The sequence below is a fragment of the Macrotis lagotis genome, chromosome 1 (assembly GCF_037893015.1).
Source record: "Macrotis lagotis isolate mMagLag1 chromosome 1, bilby.v1.9.chrom.fasta, whole genome shotgun sequence".
NCBI classification, from domain to species: Eukaryota; Metazoa; Chordata; class Mammalia; order Peramelemorphia; family Peramelidae; genus Macrotis; species Macrotis lagotis.
Window position 1 is genome coordinate 97,811,190 of NC_133658.1, and position 18,999 is coordinate 97,830,188.

Below are 18,999 nucleotides of genomic sequence, written 5' to 3' on the forward strand. Positions count from 1 at the left end.
GTATTGATTGGATCACCTTGTATGGTCAAGGCACTATGGGGACACAGAATGTGAAAAACCAACTAGCAAACAAGCCAGGATGGGAATCACTGCTAATCATGCTCCCCAACACAAAGAGGTATGGGCAGGGCATGATTCTTTCAGTGAGAATTCTACAGAATGGGTGAGGACAGAACATGAAAAGTCCTCCATGAAAAATGGAGGACACTGTAAAAGAGCTAGATAGATGATCAGAATGTGATTTCAATGGCATATAATCAAAAAGACAAACCATTTTGGGTTGGGGTGATCAAGAAAAGTTTCACAGAGAAGATCTTTATAGGTTGACTTTGAAGGATGGATAGATAGTTTGGGGGCACAGAGCAATAAGAGTAGGAGACATGCCATACCCATGGGGAAATAAGTGTTGCTCATGGAGGAATGGTGAAAACATGGGCCTAGGCAGAGAAAACTTTTCATAGAAGAACTACAAAAAAGAAATAGAACCACAGATGTTTTTCCCCTTAATAAATTATTTTTCATATACTTATATTAATAATAAAGAACCAAGGTAGCATGGGAGATTGAGAGCATGCTTAGAAAACAAGTAGAGTTCTGCCTCTGTCACATACTGATTGTGGGACACCAAACAAATCCTTTAGTCCCTCCGGGCTTTAGGCAATTCTTTAAAACTAAAAAACAAAAACTTTATTAAATAGTTATTAAAATTAAAAATTCATTAAATAAATAAAAAATTATTAAAAATAAAAACTAACACTATAAAACTAAAAATTTCACAGAAGGTGCTAATCTGAGTTGGTGAAGGTAGTTTCCTCATCTGAGCCTACACCAATGAAATCACAGGTCTAGTCCCTTTCTTTATAATAATAACAATGATGATGACAATGATAGTTGGTATTTTTATAGTGCTCATTCACATAATGATAATAATTCAAATTTCTAGAGTATGTTAATTTTTGCCAAGTCTGTTATATATCACCCCACATGATACATGCCAAGACCCAACTCAGTTTCCATAGATCAAAGCAACCAAAATGTAATCAGATGGGATTTCTGTGAAACAAAATGGTGTTGGAAAGAGGATTGGATTTAGAACCAGATAATCTGAGTTTAAATCATATCTCTGCCTCTTAAGACCTGTGTGACTTGAGAATTGAATTTCTATGAGTTTTCCCATCTTGAAATGAGGTGGTTAGACTAGGTGGTCTCTGAGATTTCTTTCTATTCTAAACCTATGATCCTAGGAAAGCAGAGCATTTTCCACTATGATATATCTGAGATACTGATATTTTCTTTGGAGTTGCATCAGAAAGGTTCAAAGAATGCATCTTGAATGCTCAAAAACATTCAGTAACAAATAAGATCCCATTAACTTGTGTGAACTTAAAGTCTTGTCACAGTTTTGTCCTATCACACCAAATATCTCACTGCTCCCCTTGGTTTCTCTTCCTTTACTCAATGTATTCTCGTCCCCTTATCTCCTTTTGGGATCTTTGTTTATACTATTTCCCCATCCATAGATAATAAATGCCTTCCATGTCTCACTCCTGAGTCTGACCAAGACCTGCACATCCTTCAAGGTCCAGTTCAAATTTCATCTCCATGAAGCTAAACTCTATATAGTTCAGGTCCTCTTCTTTGAACTCTTTTTTTTCTTTTTTTTTATTAAAGATATTATTTGAGTTTTACAATTTTCCCCCATTCTTGCTTCCCTCCCCCCACCCCCCCCTACAGATAGCACTCCGTCAGTCTTTACTTTGTTTCCATGTTGTACCTTGTTCCAAATTGGGTGTTATGAGAGAGAAATCATATCCTTAAAGAGAACAGAATTCTCAGAGGTAACCAGATCAGACAATAAGATATCTGGTTTTATCTTCTTTGAACTCTTAAACAATTTCTCTTCATCATTAATGTGTTACTTAGCATATAGTTCCTTATGATTTCTATTTCATATATATATATATATATATGCAAAGTCTCATCAACTAGATCTTAAATTCTTGAAAGCATGTATAGTTGAGAAATTTCTCCAAAGTATTTGCATATACATACATACATACTTATCCAAACATGTTGTTTCCCTCACCCCAACCCCCACACCTTCAGGATTTCTTACCCTATACAGCTAAGTTTTTGGTTATGTCCATAAACAGATGGATTCTCTGCCTTTTGGATTAATCAGGTTCACAATTTCCCTACTGCCCACTTGGGTGCCAAGTTGCCAGCAGAAGGGACTAAGTTACAAAGGAGGCAGGAAAATTAAGTGGTGAATATGTAGTCCTGCTTGTGTCTCTCTGACTATTCCAAAAACTAAAGAAGGATTAGTTTGGAATCATCCACTGTGCTGTATTACCTAAGTCTCCCCTCCCTTCCTCTGGTAGCAGTGATTGACAGTCTAGCAGGGTCAGGGGTTGAAGGATTAGCTTCACTGCTGAAAATGAAGCTTAATTAGCCAGCCCTGCCCACTGGAAATTATATACAAAATAATTAGCAGTTAAATTGCCAATCTCTGAGAATCAAACGAAGAGGTCACTTCTCAAGCCAGTTGCTTACAGTTGAAAGGAGACCCAAAGTGATAAACAAAGTGACCCCACCTTTTTCCTTGGGTGGGTTTCCAGTACAGCCTACATCCCATGTCCTAGTCCACATGTAAACATAGCCTCTGTTAGGGTAACTCATCTTCATCCTCTCCCCCACCCCGTCTGCTTTCTAACCCCTACTTCTTTTTCCTTTCCTTCCCATTTTTGTTCAGCTTTCTTGCCCCCTGTTTCTCTCCTATTAGTTTGCCAGGTTTCAGGTTTGGATTATTATTATGTAGGATCCCTTTTTACTAACTCTGACACTAATGATGGCTGGTTTTCCTTTTTCTATGTGCGTGCATGCACGCATGTGCACACACACACACACACACACACAGTGTTCTTGACTGCCTGGGTTAGTGACGTGAGAGATAAAATACATATTTCACTTTAGTGCTCATAAGACCTCCAATAGCCACCATTCTGACATGATTTCTAGGACAAAGAAGACTGGGCATCAAAGTCCTCATGAGGACAGTTGGTTCTTGAAGTGAGGGGAAGAATGCAAATGACATGAAAATGCCAAAACAATAAGCATAAATCTTGGCAAGACCCGCATTCCCCATTTTGTCACCTTGGTTGCCAAAGCTTCTCTCTCTGTCTCTCTCTCTCCGCCCTTCCCCTTCTCTCTCCTTCCCTCTCTCCCTCTCCAGATCTTTTCAATTACCTCTCAGTAGTGACAAAAGCCTCTGTCTTTTATTGGGCACAGATAAAATTCAGTAACTTAGGATCATAGTGGTTAGAGTTAAATTTTTCAAATGGCTGAGTAAACTGAGGCTAGGGAGAAAAAGCAGTTTATCTAAGATGACAAAGCTAAATGAGCAGCAGAAGCAAAATGGCATAAGGTAAAAAGTATGGAGCTTAGAGTCAGAAGACCTGGGTTACAATACCAACTTTGATACTTGCCAACCTTGTGAATCTCAGCAGCTTACTTCTCCATCCTGGGCCTCAATTTCTTCATGTATGGGAATAGACTAGGTGACCTTGAAGGTCCTTACCAGCCCCAAATCCTACAAGTTGCTCATCTGACTCCATATCCTCCATACTCATCCATCCTCTCACCACACTGCAAGGACATGGATGCTCATGTACACACAGACATACACCCACAGGTGTATATAGACATCTGGACACATAGCCACAGACATGTGAAAGTTTTGAGTGTAGCTGCGGTGGAAGCAGATGATTAACCTACCCAAAAAGGAAGTGAATTTGGGATTCCTGTGGATTTTTTCTTCCTCTATTTATCTTGTGCTCAGACCTTCTAGCCTTTGACTATTTAGCCTATTGAGGCAATGAGATGGTGCAGGGAGTAGGACTTTGGACCAGGAATCAGGAAGACCTGAGTTCAAATTTGATACAGATATTATCTAGCCATATAACCCAGGGAAAAATACTTAACCTCACTCCTCAGTTTTCTCCTCTGTAAAAAGGGAATAAATGATAACAATAAAACAATAACAGTAATCCCTACTTTACAAAGATGTGATGAGACTCAAATGAGGTGCTATGTAAAGCACTTTGCAAAGCTCAAAGTGCTATATAAATTCTAGCTATTAAGTGGTGATAGTGAGAATAGTAACTGTCTTTTGTGCTTTCTTTAGACAATAGTTGAATTGATGCATTGGCCAAGACCAGGCTCCTCCACTGGTCTCTCTGCAGGACCTCTCTCTGCATTTGCAGGCCTGTCATGTGTAAGAAAAACTAGGTTTGTTCTGTTTGGACAGAACCAGGAGCTGCAGGTTATCAGCTGCTAAGTAAGAGTCAGATTAAGGTTTGATGTCAGACTGAACTCCAAATGACCAGAGAAGTCCAGGTCCCGTGGAGGAGTGGTAGCTATGTGTCTGCTTACAGGGAAGTGTTAGAATAAATAAATAAGTGTTGGAATAAATGAAGGAACCCAGAGGCTCCTTCCAACTCTGAAATTCTTAGAAAAAAAATCTAAATTGAAAGATGGAAACACCTACTACATGCCTGCCACTCTCCTCTGGGATATAATAAATAAAAAGAAAGACCATCCCTTGTCCTCAAGGAGTTTACAGTCTAATGATTGGTCTCTTTGTTTTAGGTCTCTCCTCACTACAATTTGTCTTCCACTCAGTTGCCAAGAAGTTTTTTCCTACAATGTAGGTCTGACTCTGTCATTCTACTGCTCATTGAGTTCCAGGGACTTTCTATTCCCTCCAAGACCAAATATAAAAATCTTCTGTTTGGCATTTAAATCTATTCATAACCTGGCCCCTTCTCACTTTCCAGGCTTCTTAATCTTTACTGCCCTCCATGCACTCAGTGATGAGATTACACACCCTACTTGCCTTTCCCTCAAATTGACATTCACTCTTCCATCTGTGTTTTTATGTTGGTTGTCCCTCATGACTGGAATGTTCTGTCCTTCAACCCCACTTCTGGACTTCTTTGGTTTCCTTCAAGACTCAGCTCAAATTCCTCCCTTGTAAGAGGCAGCCTTCCCCCTCCCCAACTCTAGCATACCCTACATTACTTCCCAACTACTTTGTATATATCTTTTTTGTCCATAATTATTATATTATCTCCCACCATCTGAAAATGAGCTCTTTGAGCATAGAAACTTGTTTTTTTTAAATCTCCCTTTATGGGGCGGCTAGGTGGCGTAGTGGATAAAGCACCAGCCTTGGAGTCAGGAGTACCTGGGTTCAAATCTGGTCTCAGACACTAAATAATTACCTAGCTGTGTGGCCTTGGGCAAGACACTTAACCCCATTTGCCTTGCAAAAAAAACCTAAAAAATTCTCCTTTTATATTCCCAATATTTATTACAATTCCAGGCACATGGTATGTGCAAGTAGATGGACTAACTGTTGCAACTGTTCAGGCAAGAGGTGATGACTAATTGTTGCTATTGTTCTGGCAAGAGGTGATGAAAGCTTATCATCACCTAAGGTGGTGGCCACCTGGGTGGAGAAAAGGGGCTAGTTTTGGAAGAAATTTTGGAGGTAGAATAAAAAAGACTTGGCAACTGATAGAGGATACACAAAAGCAAAGAGTCAGTAAAGATATTAAAGTTATGATAGGAATAGCAACCTCAACAGAAATGGGGAAATCTGGAGAAGATTTAGGAGAGAAGATAATGAGTTCTGCTTTGGGCATGTAGAGTTTGAAGGTCCATAAAACATCCACACACACACACACACACACACATACACACATAGAGATATAAATATATCCCTATACATATTTCTCTTTATATATATGATATATATTAGAACTAGCTAGTGATGCTGATCTAAAGTTTATGAAAGAGATTGGTCTAGATTAGGGTGGGGAGTCATCAGTATAGAGAAGGTAATTAAATCAAAATAATTTACTGATTGCCCAATCTTGCCCAACCCCATACCAGGGAAAGAAGGCAATCTGAACTATACCTGCTTGGGAAACAAGTTGGGACACCTGAAGTGGAAGTACATTATATGGTCTTATACTATTAATTGTGAAAAAACTACTGCTGTGTAAAAAAAAGCAATAAATACTGAAGGAGGTCAGAGAAGGAAGAGATGAGTATTAGCCATGACTTCTTACAGAGTTTTCTGCTAAGCACGGAAAGAAAGTCTGAAGACCTGGATTCAAATTCTGACTCCACCATTAAGAGTGACCTTGATTAAGCTGATGTTTACTTTTTCAGGAATTGATTTCCTTTTTTAAGAGAAAGTAGACTAGACTAGACAATTTTCAAAAGTCCCTCCAAGCTCTAGCTTTTGATTAGTACTTTTTCTTATGAATTTGGAGCAGTCCTCAAGTTGCTTTCAAATTCTTGGTTTTGTGGTCAATGGATTTTGTTTTGCTTTCCTACAAAAATTGGTTTCCAGAGAAGACTCAATACTTGGGTTTCAAAGATGATGTTAGCAGATATAGAGGACCAGGCTAATTTGGGGGATCTTTCCAAGTCTATTCTTACTAGCTTAGAGTCTAGCATCATCCAGAGAGGTCATATGATCAGCCCTTCAAAATCCTGCCTTAGACAACAGAAAGTTCATCAATTTACCATACAACTAATAAGTGCCACCATCAAGATTCAAGTCAAAGTCTTCTGGCTCTAGGATCAGGGCCATTTCCATCATACCAAAGTTGCCCTCTTCTCCAAGTTCCTTAGTGAAGAGCATTCCATAATGATTTTTGCTCAGAGACAATGGGATGATATCAAAGACTAGAAGTTTGGAATGTTCTTTTTCCTCTAGTCTTGGTCCTCCTCACCATGGAAAGAAAACTTTAATCACATATGCCATCGGAGTAAAGAATAAAAGACTCCAGAAAACAGAATAAAACAAGTGTGAACCCTGCCTGTATTTTTTTTAGATTTTTTTGCAAGGCAAATGGGGTTAAGTGACTTGCCCAAGGCCACACGACTAGGTAATTATTAAGTGTTTGAGACCAGATTTGAACCCAGGTACTCCTGACTCCAGAGCCGGTGCTTTATCCACTGAGCCACCTAGCCAACCCCACCCTACCTATATTGAATGGGAAGCAATCACAGCCAAAGGGTAGGGTCTTGGGGCTCCACTGTCTATCAGCCACCAATTTATTCCATATTAAGCAAGCAGTCTTTGAAATGGCCTTTAAAAAATGCAACTTGATCCTGGGCATTAGATAAAGAAGAGTGTAGAGTTCAAGCATCCTTTCATCCATCCATAGAAATTCTGTCATTCTCTTTTACACTTATTATCTCAACTCCTTAGCTCTAATAGGTGAGTTTTTGTCCTGTCTTCCTGGGCCTAGGCATTCATACCATTTCTACATTCTCTGTGCCATAGTCCTACCCTATTACTATCTCTACTCACCTTGGAAATTCAGACAATACTCCCAACTTTGCCAACACCAGTGAGAGTTTTGCATTATCTTACTAGGGCTTCCTGATGTTCTCGTTCTCTCTCTCTCTCTCTCTCTCTCTCTCTCTCTCTCTCTCTCTCTCTCTCTCTCCTTCCTGCTTCCAGTGATCATATCCTTCCTTATTCCTTTTCTATCACCCTTTTATTTATTATCTTCCCCAAATAGAATGTCAGTTCCCTCGGGGCTGTTATTGTCTTCCCTGTATCTATATTCCCAACACAAAACAATGTGTCTGACACAGAGCCCATAGTAAGAACTTCATAAATGTTCTTTTCTACCTATCTTTTATCTATCTGTCATCTAGCATCTATCCATCTATATTTGATAATAGCCACCCATCATTTGGAGCATGAGGAAATATTTTGGGATTGTAAAGTATAGACATTAAAAAATAAGAATGGTAATACCTCTGTATAAGAGAGGATAAGTCTGCGTTAAGTCTGCATTCAGTGAAGGGTCATTATCCACTCATGACCTAATAGACCAAAGGTAGAAAACAATATGAATGCAGGGAGCTCATATTACATGTGCTGAAATACATATAAAAGCATGTGATCAGAACTTGTACATAGAGACTGACTGGTCATATAAAAGATTGGCCTCCAGCAATGTTGTAAAGTGTCTTCTTGCCATGTTTTTATCCTTTTCCAATCTCCTTTGAGGTCCCCCTTTTCTTTCTGCTTTCTTCCCTGCCTAACATATTGTTCTCAGGGAAGTTACCAATATCAGTCATTGCTACCTTGGTCAATGAATGAATGAAGCAAAACATTTATTCAATGCTTCTTACCAGCCAGGCACTATGGAAAATCCTTGCAAAACAAATACAAAAGAAAGATAGTCCCTGCCCCCCCCCCAAAATTTACATTCCAAAGAGGAGAAAATATAGATGCAAAATGGAACCATGAGGAGATTGATGAATACTTCCTTTCTAAAAGCAATGGCATTATTGATTTGATTAGAATTCTCAGAATCCAGAGAGGGAGAAGACAGATCATAAAACAAGAAGATGACCAGGATGTCTGGCTGAATGGGAATATGAAGAGTACTCTGAGGTCAGCTGTGCTTTGTGAGGCTGTTTTCATTGACATGCCAGTTGGTACAGCAGGTACCCCAGACTAAAACTCTGAAGCTGAATCAATTAAGTCCTCCAGGGCATTGTCTCCAGAAGTCTGGAGACCTGGAGGATACAGAGTAAATGACAAGAAGATGACTGGGGGAGGTGGCTGAATGAAATATGGGGCATGAGCTCATTTGGACTGGTCTGAGACCAGCTAGTAACAGTTGAGTGGGGTGCAAATTAAACTCAATGTGTTTCCTTTCCCCGGAGTAGATTTGCTTCAGTGTCTCATGGTCAAATAAATTTTATCTCTTGATAGTCTCTGATGAAGGAATTTCAGTCATTAGAGTGTATTATGGGTAAGGGAAGGATATTTTGGGCGAGGAACTTGGGGGGAGATGATGAGAACGTCCTCATGGCCCATGAAGTTATGCCAGTAGGTGACCTCCTATTATATAGAAGATTGTACCTTTTAATGCTCAAATTTTAGAAAACTAGGAAATTAAGGCAGGCAAATATCATTGAATCATAGACCTAGAGGTAGAATAAACCTCAAAGGGTTATAATTAATGCTGGTCTTCACTTCTAAGTTTCACAAAAGATGCCAGGCTAACTCAAGGAGAAGTTTGGTATCTTCAGACAAGGTTGGCATCCACATCCCTTTGGGCTCTGTATTTGTTCAGTGGATGGCCTTCCTTGTCTAACACTGATTTGTAAAATGTTGTGTTTGTGTAAATAGACAGGCGACCTTTACTTTCTGATAATAGATGGGGGAGGGGGGGTGCAGTTAATATTAAATGGCCAAGGAGGGGGGGAGAGGGGAACAGAGGAAGAGGGAGCTAGCTGGGCTCTGGATAAGAGCCAAGTTTCCATTCCTCTGAGGAAAGCTGTTAGTGCTGAGCAGATCAGAAGTGGGATTTGGACTGTCTGTGACATTTTAGCTTGAGAACAAACAGGAAGTTGGGAGTATCGAGGGAAATTCCTGATTAAATTTGGTTGAACATTTCAATAACGGCACATTCGTTTAAGAGGAAATGGGCAGAGGCTGTGTCCCCTTTTTCTCTGGCCCCATATCACCCCACACATACTGGGCACAAGAAGGTATTAAAAATGATTGGCAAATGGGAATTGAATTGAACTGAGAGAGGAGCTAATAACTGAAATTTGCAGTCACTGAGGCTTGAAACCTCAGTCATCTTTGACTTTTCCCTCACCTTCATTCCCATGATGAGTCAATGGCCAAGTTCTGGTCTTTCCACCTCTGCGATTTCTCTTATATCTATCCTCTTATCTCCATTCATGAAGCACCTTCCTAGAATGAACTTTTGTTACCTCTTTTCAGAATGATTATAACAGTTTCCCTGATTGGTCTCCCTGCCTCTCATACTCTCTTTCTTCCTATCAGTTACTTCAGGGAATCCATGATCTGAAGAAATGGGTACTGCTGTCCCTAGTGCAGATGACAGCAATTCATGGTCACCTTGTCACCTTGAATGATTCCTGTCTATGCACTATCCTGAATCCTAGAGAAAAAAAATCTATTAAGTATCCTAGGTCTTCTTCTAGGTCTTTCAAAAATTCATGGATATTGGTGCAGCATTCAGGTTATTTCTCTGTTTTTCTTCATTCCTATTATATAACCAATGCATTTTTTCCTCAGGTCATATCTTTCTTGTTGTCTTTTTACCACTGACTATAAGCATATCATAATACAAGAAAGCAACAAACATTTTCTAAGTGCCTGTTTTGTACCAGGTGTGGGGTAAACACTTCTATTGAAATTTGTATATTTAAGTTAATACAGAAAAAAATAAATAAGTACAAGGTAGTGCAATGCAAAGTTATTAAGAAAAGGAGCAACTAGCCATTGAAGAGGAAAGGAAGGGCATTAGACCCGGAATCAATAAGACCTCAATTCATACCCTCAATTCAGACCTTTCACAAAATTAGTCCATATCAAAATTATAGCTTTTCCTAAGTAATTCATGTACCATTGTAAAAGCTTTCTCTTATTTCACTAAAGATAGCTAGTATTTGTAAAATGCCTTAGGGTTTCAAGCCCACCACTTTCACAAAAGAGGAAACTGAGACCCAGGGAAGTTGTGACTTGCCCCAAATCACAGCAATAGTAAATGGCAGAGGCAGGATTTGTATTTATATCCTTTGAAGTCACAGCAAGTCCTCTTTCTATTGTACCACTTCACCAAACATCCATTTGTATATTGTACTATATTAGGAGTCGGAGATTCTCACCTAAGACAGGTGGGTACCAAGTACATCCAAAGGGGTGCATGTTCATTTAGTAAGTGTTTCCTGAGCACTAGCCATGGAGAAAGATTAACATCCTGGTGTGAATGATTTACAGAGGAAATTTATCATTCCAAAAATCCTCTACAAAGAAACATGTTATAGAAGCTGACATTCCTTATATCCCAAGCTATAATGTCTTAAGCCTAGATAACTGGGAAGCCGTTGAAGAGACGTTATGTTGTTATTGCTGTGCGTAAGTGACAGATATCGATGAGTATATTCCTCAAGAAGCAAAGCACAGCAGATGAGTATTGGAAGGAACCTCACAAATCACCAGCCCCATCTCTGCCTGAATAGGAATTCTCTCTACAATATTTCAAAAAAAAAAAAAAAAACAGTCATGCAGGCTCTTCTATGGAGAACACTACTGTTAGGGAAATCATTATTTCTTGAAATAGCCCATTCAACTTTGGGATTGTTCTAATTGTTCTTTCTATTTAGGACTGAAAACTGCCTCCTTGCTATTTGCTTTCTCTCTTCTAGTTTTACACTTAAGACCAAACCCAACAAATGTAATCCCTTTTCTGCCAGAAAGTCCTTCAGATACTCAAAGAAATCTCCTCCTTACTCTGTCTTGTCTTCTACTGTATAACCTAAATATTCCATGATCCTCTGTGGGTGCATCTTTAAAAATGAGGGACTGGGTGGTCTCTAAGTACCTTTCATTTTGTCAATAGACTTCCTAAAACGTGCCAAGAACATGGCAATCTCCCTAGAGGTGGTCTACCTAGGGTACTGCAGTCTGTGCTAGATTCTTATCTAATGAGCACTTCTTCCAGGCTAGACACTGAGTCTCTGTTTCAAGGCAAGTTAAAGTTACCTTCTTACATGCTTTTGACTTATATCAGATTTCCAATTCACCACTACAGATCCCAATGTAATACAAACTTTTCCGTGATTCTTATTGCATTTCATGTGTTCCAGCCTCTTGAGATCTTCTATTATCCTGATTGTATTCTGACAGTCTAAGTATACCTTCCAGCTTCATCATCTACAAACTTGATAAACAAATCACTGATAAAAATGTAAATAAAATGGAACTGGCAGACAGATCAACAAGGCAGATCCCTGGGGCCTTCCTCTAGGTTGGCATGGACCACTCACTACATTTTATATGTAGTCATTCAGCTAATTGTGTTAAATATTCCTAACTATTTTGTCATCTAGGCTACATCTTTTCATCTTGTACATTAGAAATCTTGAGAAATTTAAACAAATTCTAGACTGGAATGTCAGGGTTATTATAAATGGCATTATCCTGATTTTTCATACAAGTAACACATTCAAAAAAGAAAATGAAATTAGGGGGAATGCCCTGTCCACTCTTCCCTTTCTTTTAGTGTTGTTTGTGACTTTTGTATTCATATTTTTAGTTCTTTTCTGATATGTTATTGTTGTTGTTGTGTTGTTCAGTTATATCTGATTCTTAGTGACCCCATGAACCAAATGTCCATGGGGTTTTCTTGGTAAAGATACAAGAGAGGTTTGCCATTGCCTTCTCTGGTTTTATATAGGCAGGACTCAAGTGACTCACCCAAGGTCACATAGCTAATAAGAGTCTGAATGAACATTTGAACTTTAGTCTTTCTGACTCCAGGGACAGGTCTCTGGGTCACTGTACCACCTAGCTACCTCTCAATCATCAATTTGACAAATCAAGACAATAAACATAATTTAAGTGTTTGCTTCCTTAAAATAGAGAGACAGTCAAGAAAATCTGATTTATAAAAAACAATGGAGGATTTCAATAGTCAGCTTATATAACATTCTGCATCTTTGGTTTACCATTTTTCTTCTTTGAGAAAGCATATTTCATCATAGGAATGTAATTAGTCTTTGCAATGAATTTGAGTTTGACTGTTAGGATTGTTTTCATTTACATTCTTATAGTCATATATATTGTTTTTGTGTTTTTGCTTTCTTTATTATATGTTGGTTCAAATAAGTCATTCCATCTTTATCTAGATTCCCACTATTTATCATTTATAGCATTCCATGATCCTCTTTGGGTTCATCTCAAAATGAGGGACTGGGTGGGAGTTGTGTACATACAGAGTTGTGCTGTATATGCCTCCTTTCTCAAAGTCAGGACCCAAGCAACCTCCCCAGGAGTGCTGGTCTTAACTCATGAATTTTCACAAAAATGTGAGAGAGGGTAACTGTGTGACCAGGATGCTGCATCACATGCATCTAAATTTTTATTAGTCAAATAGAAAGACTCCCTAAATGGTGAGTAAACTGATGGGGTGAATTGATAAAACCAGTTCATTCTCATTTAAAGTAAGTTATAAGATGTCCAGTCTATCTCAGTTATAGACTTTATTCTAGATGCCTAGTACTCTAGTATTCTAGTACTTTAGTACTTAAAAACAGGATGAATGTTACATAGGAGCTACATGAAGATAGGGTGAGGGAGCTTGGTTATACTCAAGAGGTCACCCATAAATTATCAAGCTAATTTAAAACTGGATTCAATTAGGACACTGGAGCAAGTGGCATTCCAGGAAAACCCTTAAGAGAGGCCTAAGCTTTTACCTTGACCTGTGTTTCCTTTCTCTTCTTACTTTGGTCAAGAATTTAAAAGCTCCAAACAATTAGATTTCTCATTTCCCTCCATGATATCCTAACAACATCCCCAGTTTGGCTGATGGCAGTAACCAAGGAGAGACATGATATAAATCCATAGCTCCATATGGGGCCCAGCAAAGACAGTCTATCATATCTAAGGGGTACTTCCTGAGGGATCAAAAGAACTCTTAGTAATTAGGATTTTGTCACCTCTTTGCCCATCTATTCATTACTGCTGTATGCACTGATACCTCTAATCTCCCATATTTAGAATGTTATTAGAGCCCCTTTCCTCTGTTGAATGTTGATTATAGTTTTATACCCTATACAAATGCATTAATGTAGGTCCCCCTCAAAGTGCACAGATTGGGTTATAATTCCTAAGCAGCCCTGTTCTTTTCATTCTATTTAGGTTTCATTCAACCAGAGGAGAAAATGTGCTATTACTCTCAGATGCACTAATTTTATCGAATTGTTTAGGTTTATCTCCCCATCTAACCTAAAGCTCCCTGAAAGCAGGAATTGAATTCTGTTTCTTTTGTGTCTGTTATAGAACCATAACAGGGTCGACTGTCAGTAAAGAATAACCTTTTCCATTTAGAAAACCATTAAGGGACCTTTACATACTGTTGAAGTAAATTGACCTTGGAGAATGAATTTAATTGAATCATATACAATAGTAGAATACAACAATAGGAGCCACAGAATACTTAAACGTTGGTAACTCCTTGATTACTTGTGTTTCTATTCCTGGTATACCAACTATAGAAATGTGCTTCCAAGGCCCTATGTATAGGTTACATAGCTTATTTGATTTATATCTCCTATCCTAATTTGTGGAGTTCTAGATTAAGAACCAGAAAACCTAGTGTTTCCATTTAATACCTTTTGACCAAGTCACTTATACCTCAGTTTCCTCATGTGCAAATTGAGACCTTAGGCTAGATAATCTGTAAGGTTTTTTTTCAGGGTTTATATTCTGGGAATGTCTGAGTTCCTTTCCAGCTCTGTGATTCAGTGAGGCTGAGAATAATCATGTATCATCCTTAGTATTTTTTAAACTTAAAGAGTTTTGCAATGCATGGATGCATTGTTAACAGCTGATGCCATTTTAGAGATTTTTTTTAAAATGTCATTCCTGATTTTGACTCTTGCTTATCCCATGTTACAATTTCTTGAATCAGGGAATGGGAATGGAAATGAATCACTTTCTTTCCTTCCCAACTCCTCCCACTTCCAACCTACCACACTTTTCATGTTTGGACAGATCCTAAAAAGGGACCAAGGGAGTGTTTTCTAATATAGTTAGATGTCTGTTTCCAGAAACTTTTTTTTCAGAGCATTCTCACAGTTCTTTGCATTACAATAAAATTTTATGAGATGTAATTTTAAGTGAGCCTTCTACTCAAAGTTGGTCCATCATCATGAGGGAAAGAGTCATTTCTACCTTCGTTTTCCATGGTCATGAGATATTTATTCATCAATTCCTGAGTCACAAGAGTAATATTCCCAGGAGAGTTTGGGGAATTCTCCAGCTAGAATGGCAAATTGTGATTCAGACTTCTAGAGTTGTAGGCCATTTCTGGGTATCCTAAGACCTTTATGTCTTTATCCCAGGAGGCCCTGTTTTCCACATTAAGAATACCAGATTAAGCTTGGGTGTAGCTTGAAAATCTGAAGGATATGGTAAATTAAAGTATTATGTGTTATAAGGGGTTGAGGTTATAGAGAAGCAGAGAAGAGAGAGATTAATAGTCTGAATCATCTCGATTCAGGTTTGACTTCTCCTAAGGTAAGGAGGCATTAAAGGTCTGGAGCTGGAAGTACCCTAAAGATTCCCCTTGGGATCATAGCATTTAGAATTTAGTAATTTAATTTAAAGTGATTTCCAGATTATCCAGACTTGCTAGAGGTTACCAATCCTACTGACCCTTTTCTAGGAAGGTAGGAACATTAATAATTGCCTAAGGTCCTGGACAATGCAACCAGCAACCTGGCTACCAAGGGTTAGGCCAACCAGTGGAAGGAGAGCTACATTGATACAATTCTCTAGATGAATTACTCAATTTTTCCTTTCATTTTTATTATGTAGACATTTAAATATGCAGGCAAAATTCTGAAATGCTATTGATGAGTTTTAAAACAGTAAAAATGAAACACCAATGCCTAAACCACACCATTTATCTCAGAAAGTTTGTTGTGCTTCGGACACAACAAACAGTCTCTAAACTCAACATGTTATCTTGGTTTCCCATCACTTTATTGAATCCTTGTGGTTTTTATTAAATCAGTTTCCCAAATCATGTGTTCTAAATTATTTTAGTATTTGTGTTGCAGGTATTATAATATAATAATATTAACAATAACAATAGCTGTTCCCATTTATAGAGAACTTGATGGTTTTCTAACTCTTTTCCTCCTATTCTATAATGCAAGTATTCTTAGTTTCACTTACCAATGAGGAAACTGAGTCAAAATGGTTAAGTGACTAACTCATGTCTGGCTAGCTCATAGGAATTTGAATTCAGGTCTCTGCATTCTAAGTTTACTGCTTTTTCCCCACAACACAGTCTCCTCTTGCCTCCCTGGTAATCATTATCACCTCAGTCTTCAATTGAGGTAATGGAGTTCCCCTTGGTTGACAACAACCTGAGCATCTGACTTGTCTTTGTCCAAATAAAAGACTTCCCATCAGATTTCCCACCAGTTCCCCTGAGTCCCCACTCCCATAAGATTACAACACTGGCTATCTCAACCATACAGAGCTCATGACAAACATACAGACAAGATTGGACATGTGAAGAACTGTGCCAAACAGAGGCAGAATGGTTGTGTAGCAAGAGTCAGGAGGTCTGGATCTGAATCTTGGCAAGCCCTTATGGTCTCCAGTTTCTTCTTTTGCAGAAGTTAGGCTGTTTAGATGATTACCTGAATGTGAGTTCTATGATATCAAAGTCCCACTCCAAAAGAACTTAGTCTTCCTCATAGTCCATAGGAGGAACATTTGCAATAGCAGCATTTATGATGTACCCAGTCATTTAGTTTATATCACACAATCCAGAAAATCATGAAAAGACTGAATTATGAGAAAAACAAAACCCATTCTAAAATGAATATGAGGCCAATTTAGAATGAACATATATACATATATATATATGTATATATATATATATATATATATATATATCTTTATATGTGTGCATCAAAGTTTTCTTCAAAGCTTAAGAGCTTCTTATTTATTTGAATCTGGATTATAAATCATTTTTTTAGATGAAAGCAAGATAGGGAGCTATACTTAGAGCCTGCTTGGAGCTAGATGCAGTTATTTTCCCCCTCCCTGTATCAGAAGGAACCCTGGGGGATCAGAGGGTGTGTTTGGATAAGTTGGTCTTCTTTGACATTGGCTTCATCCATAACTTTGTGGGAGAAGTAGTTCAGTTCAATGGTTTCTGTTTTCTGACTAGTCTTCCAGAAAAGAGGATTATATTTAGAATGACTTGTAGACAGGAACTTTGTCTAAGAGCTAAGAAGGAAAAGATGCCAGATTTCTCACGTGAGAATCATAATCTTGCCTGGATCTGAGATTTTTAGCACAGTCAGCTTGAAGTATCCTCAGATTTTGAGCCATTTGCAACAGCCCCTCCTGGTCTCCCCTTTCCTTTGTGATGTCTGTATTCAGTGGATAAACTGACATGCATTATTTGGACATGCATTATTATTGATCAAGGTATAAGACTGCCTGCAATTTACACTCAAAATTTCGGATTTATACATAGTTTGCATGCAGGCAATTTTGCAGGCAAAATTCCTTGTTTCACTATTAGACTGTAAGTCCTTGAGAGCTGGGATTGTCTGCTTTGTTTTTGTTTTTGCCAAAACCAACCCTACAAGGAGACACCAATGTTAAGATTGAGGCATCTATGTTAGCAGGTACCATTTGTTTTAACTTTCTTTCCAGTCTCAGTTTCCTTCATCTATAAGATGAAAGGGTGAACTGAACTATGGTAGTCTTCCTGACTTCTACCCAATAACAAATGTCTCTTTTTCTTTCAAAAGAGAAGGAAAAATTTGGCCTTGAAATTTGTCAGCTACTATCCCAACTCATCCCACACTAAGATTATGGATAAAAGAGAATTATTTAGCATTATATTCATTCATTCACAGATATTCATTGAATGTGCACTGTATGTAGAGCACTTGAAGACAAAACCTCCTTCAAGGAACTTACAGTAACCTGGGGGGAGTACAACATTTTAACAAATAAATAAGTGCAAGACTAGCAAGAGGGCAACTAGGTGGTGCAGAGGATAGAGTCTGCTTGGAAATATAACCCTGGAGTCAGGAGGACCTAGGTCAAACCCTGCCTTAGATACTTACTGGTTGTGTGACCTTGGGCAAGTTATTACATCCTGTTTGCCTCAGTGTCCTCATCTGAAAAATGAGCTAGAGAAGAAAATAGCAAACCACTTTGCTATCTTTGCCAAGAAAACCCCAAATGGGGTCACAAAGAGTCAGACATGACTAAATCGACTAACAACAAAACATTTTATTTTTGTACTTGAGTAGGCAGGAAAGGAGAGTAGCAGGGGACCCGATATTGTGCCAGTTCCCATGGTTTGCCTTTCATAAATCTCTTTTTTCTTCACAACTACCTCTTCCTCCATGAAGTATTCTGGGATTCTTCTAACCCTTTCTCAAATATTCTTTTTACAGATATACATTTTTCAGCATTATCATCATCTTTATAGTTATTTAAAAACCATATTTTCATGAACATAGAAAGATTGTGACCTGTACATCAAATTTGTATGATAGTGTCCACTACCCTTTTTGTCTGTTTCCTTTTCTGATCTTCCTTTCTCTATTCCATGTTGGGGTTTTTTAATACTTTTTTCTTTTTTTTCTTCTTTTATTGCCATTGCCCCTTCATTTTCTTGTATAAGCCTCTCTTCCCAGACAAAATGCTTACTTGCAATAAATGAATATAGTCCTTTATTGGCAAAGAGACTGATGGGAAATGCCATTTTTCTCAGCTGGAAAGGGACTGAAGGATGAGAGATGGATACTGCACTGGAAGAGGGAAACCTGGAACTTTGGAGCCCCATAGAGAGCATAGGGACCCTGGGAAATGCAGAGTTGGACCATTGCCAGCAGCCAATTGCAAGAGAAAGGCACTGCTATTCCCAATTAAATATAATGAAGAGCTGTTGGAGCCTCATTTGGCTCACTGACCCACTTAAGGAATGACCTTTCTGGACCTAAATTGCTGCTGTACTGGGACCAGGTGAATTTATCCTATTTCTTTACTTCCTCCCAGTCTTTATTTACTTTGAAATCTTATTTATTTGCTTTTATAACTTTTATAATTTTGCCCTTAAATTAATAAAAATAAGATGATTTTCTTTTTGTGTTCTAAACAAGTGTTTGCTACACAAGAGTGTTCCACATTATGGACAAGGACAAAAGGGAGTCATGGGATAAATAAACCTAGACTTATTCATGAGCTTCTGTTGAATCTCTGTCTGCCTTTCTCTATCTCTTGGTCTCTGCACTGTCATTTTCTGTTTCTATTTCTCAACAAAAAGCAAGCATCATAAGTATTGCCAAACAAAAGAAATTTGGGCT

The 18,999-nt window shown here is 38.3% G+C and overlaps 1 protein-coding gene across 2 annotated transcripts in view; it reads left to right on the forward strand.

Annotated features, from left to right (window-relative positions):
* PRKCE (protein kinase C epsilon) overlaps positions 1-18,999 on the forward strand; it is a 653,543-nt gene that overhangs the window by 533,846 nt on the left and 100,698 nt on the right. The gene's annotated exons all lie outside the window — the stretch shown is intronic.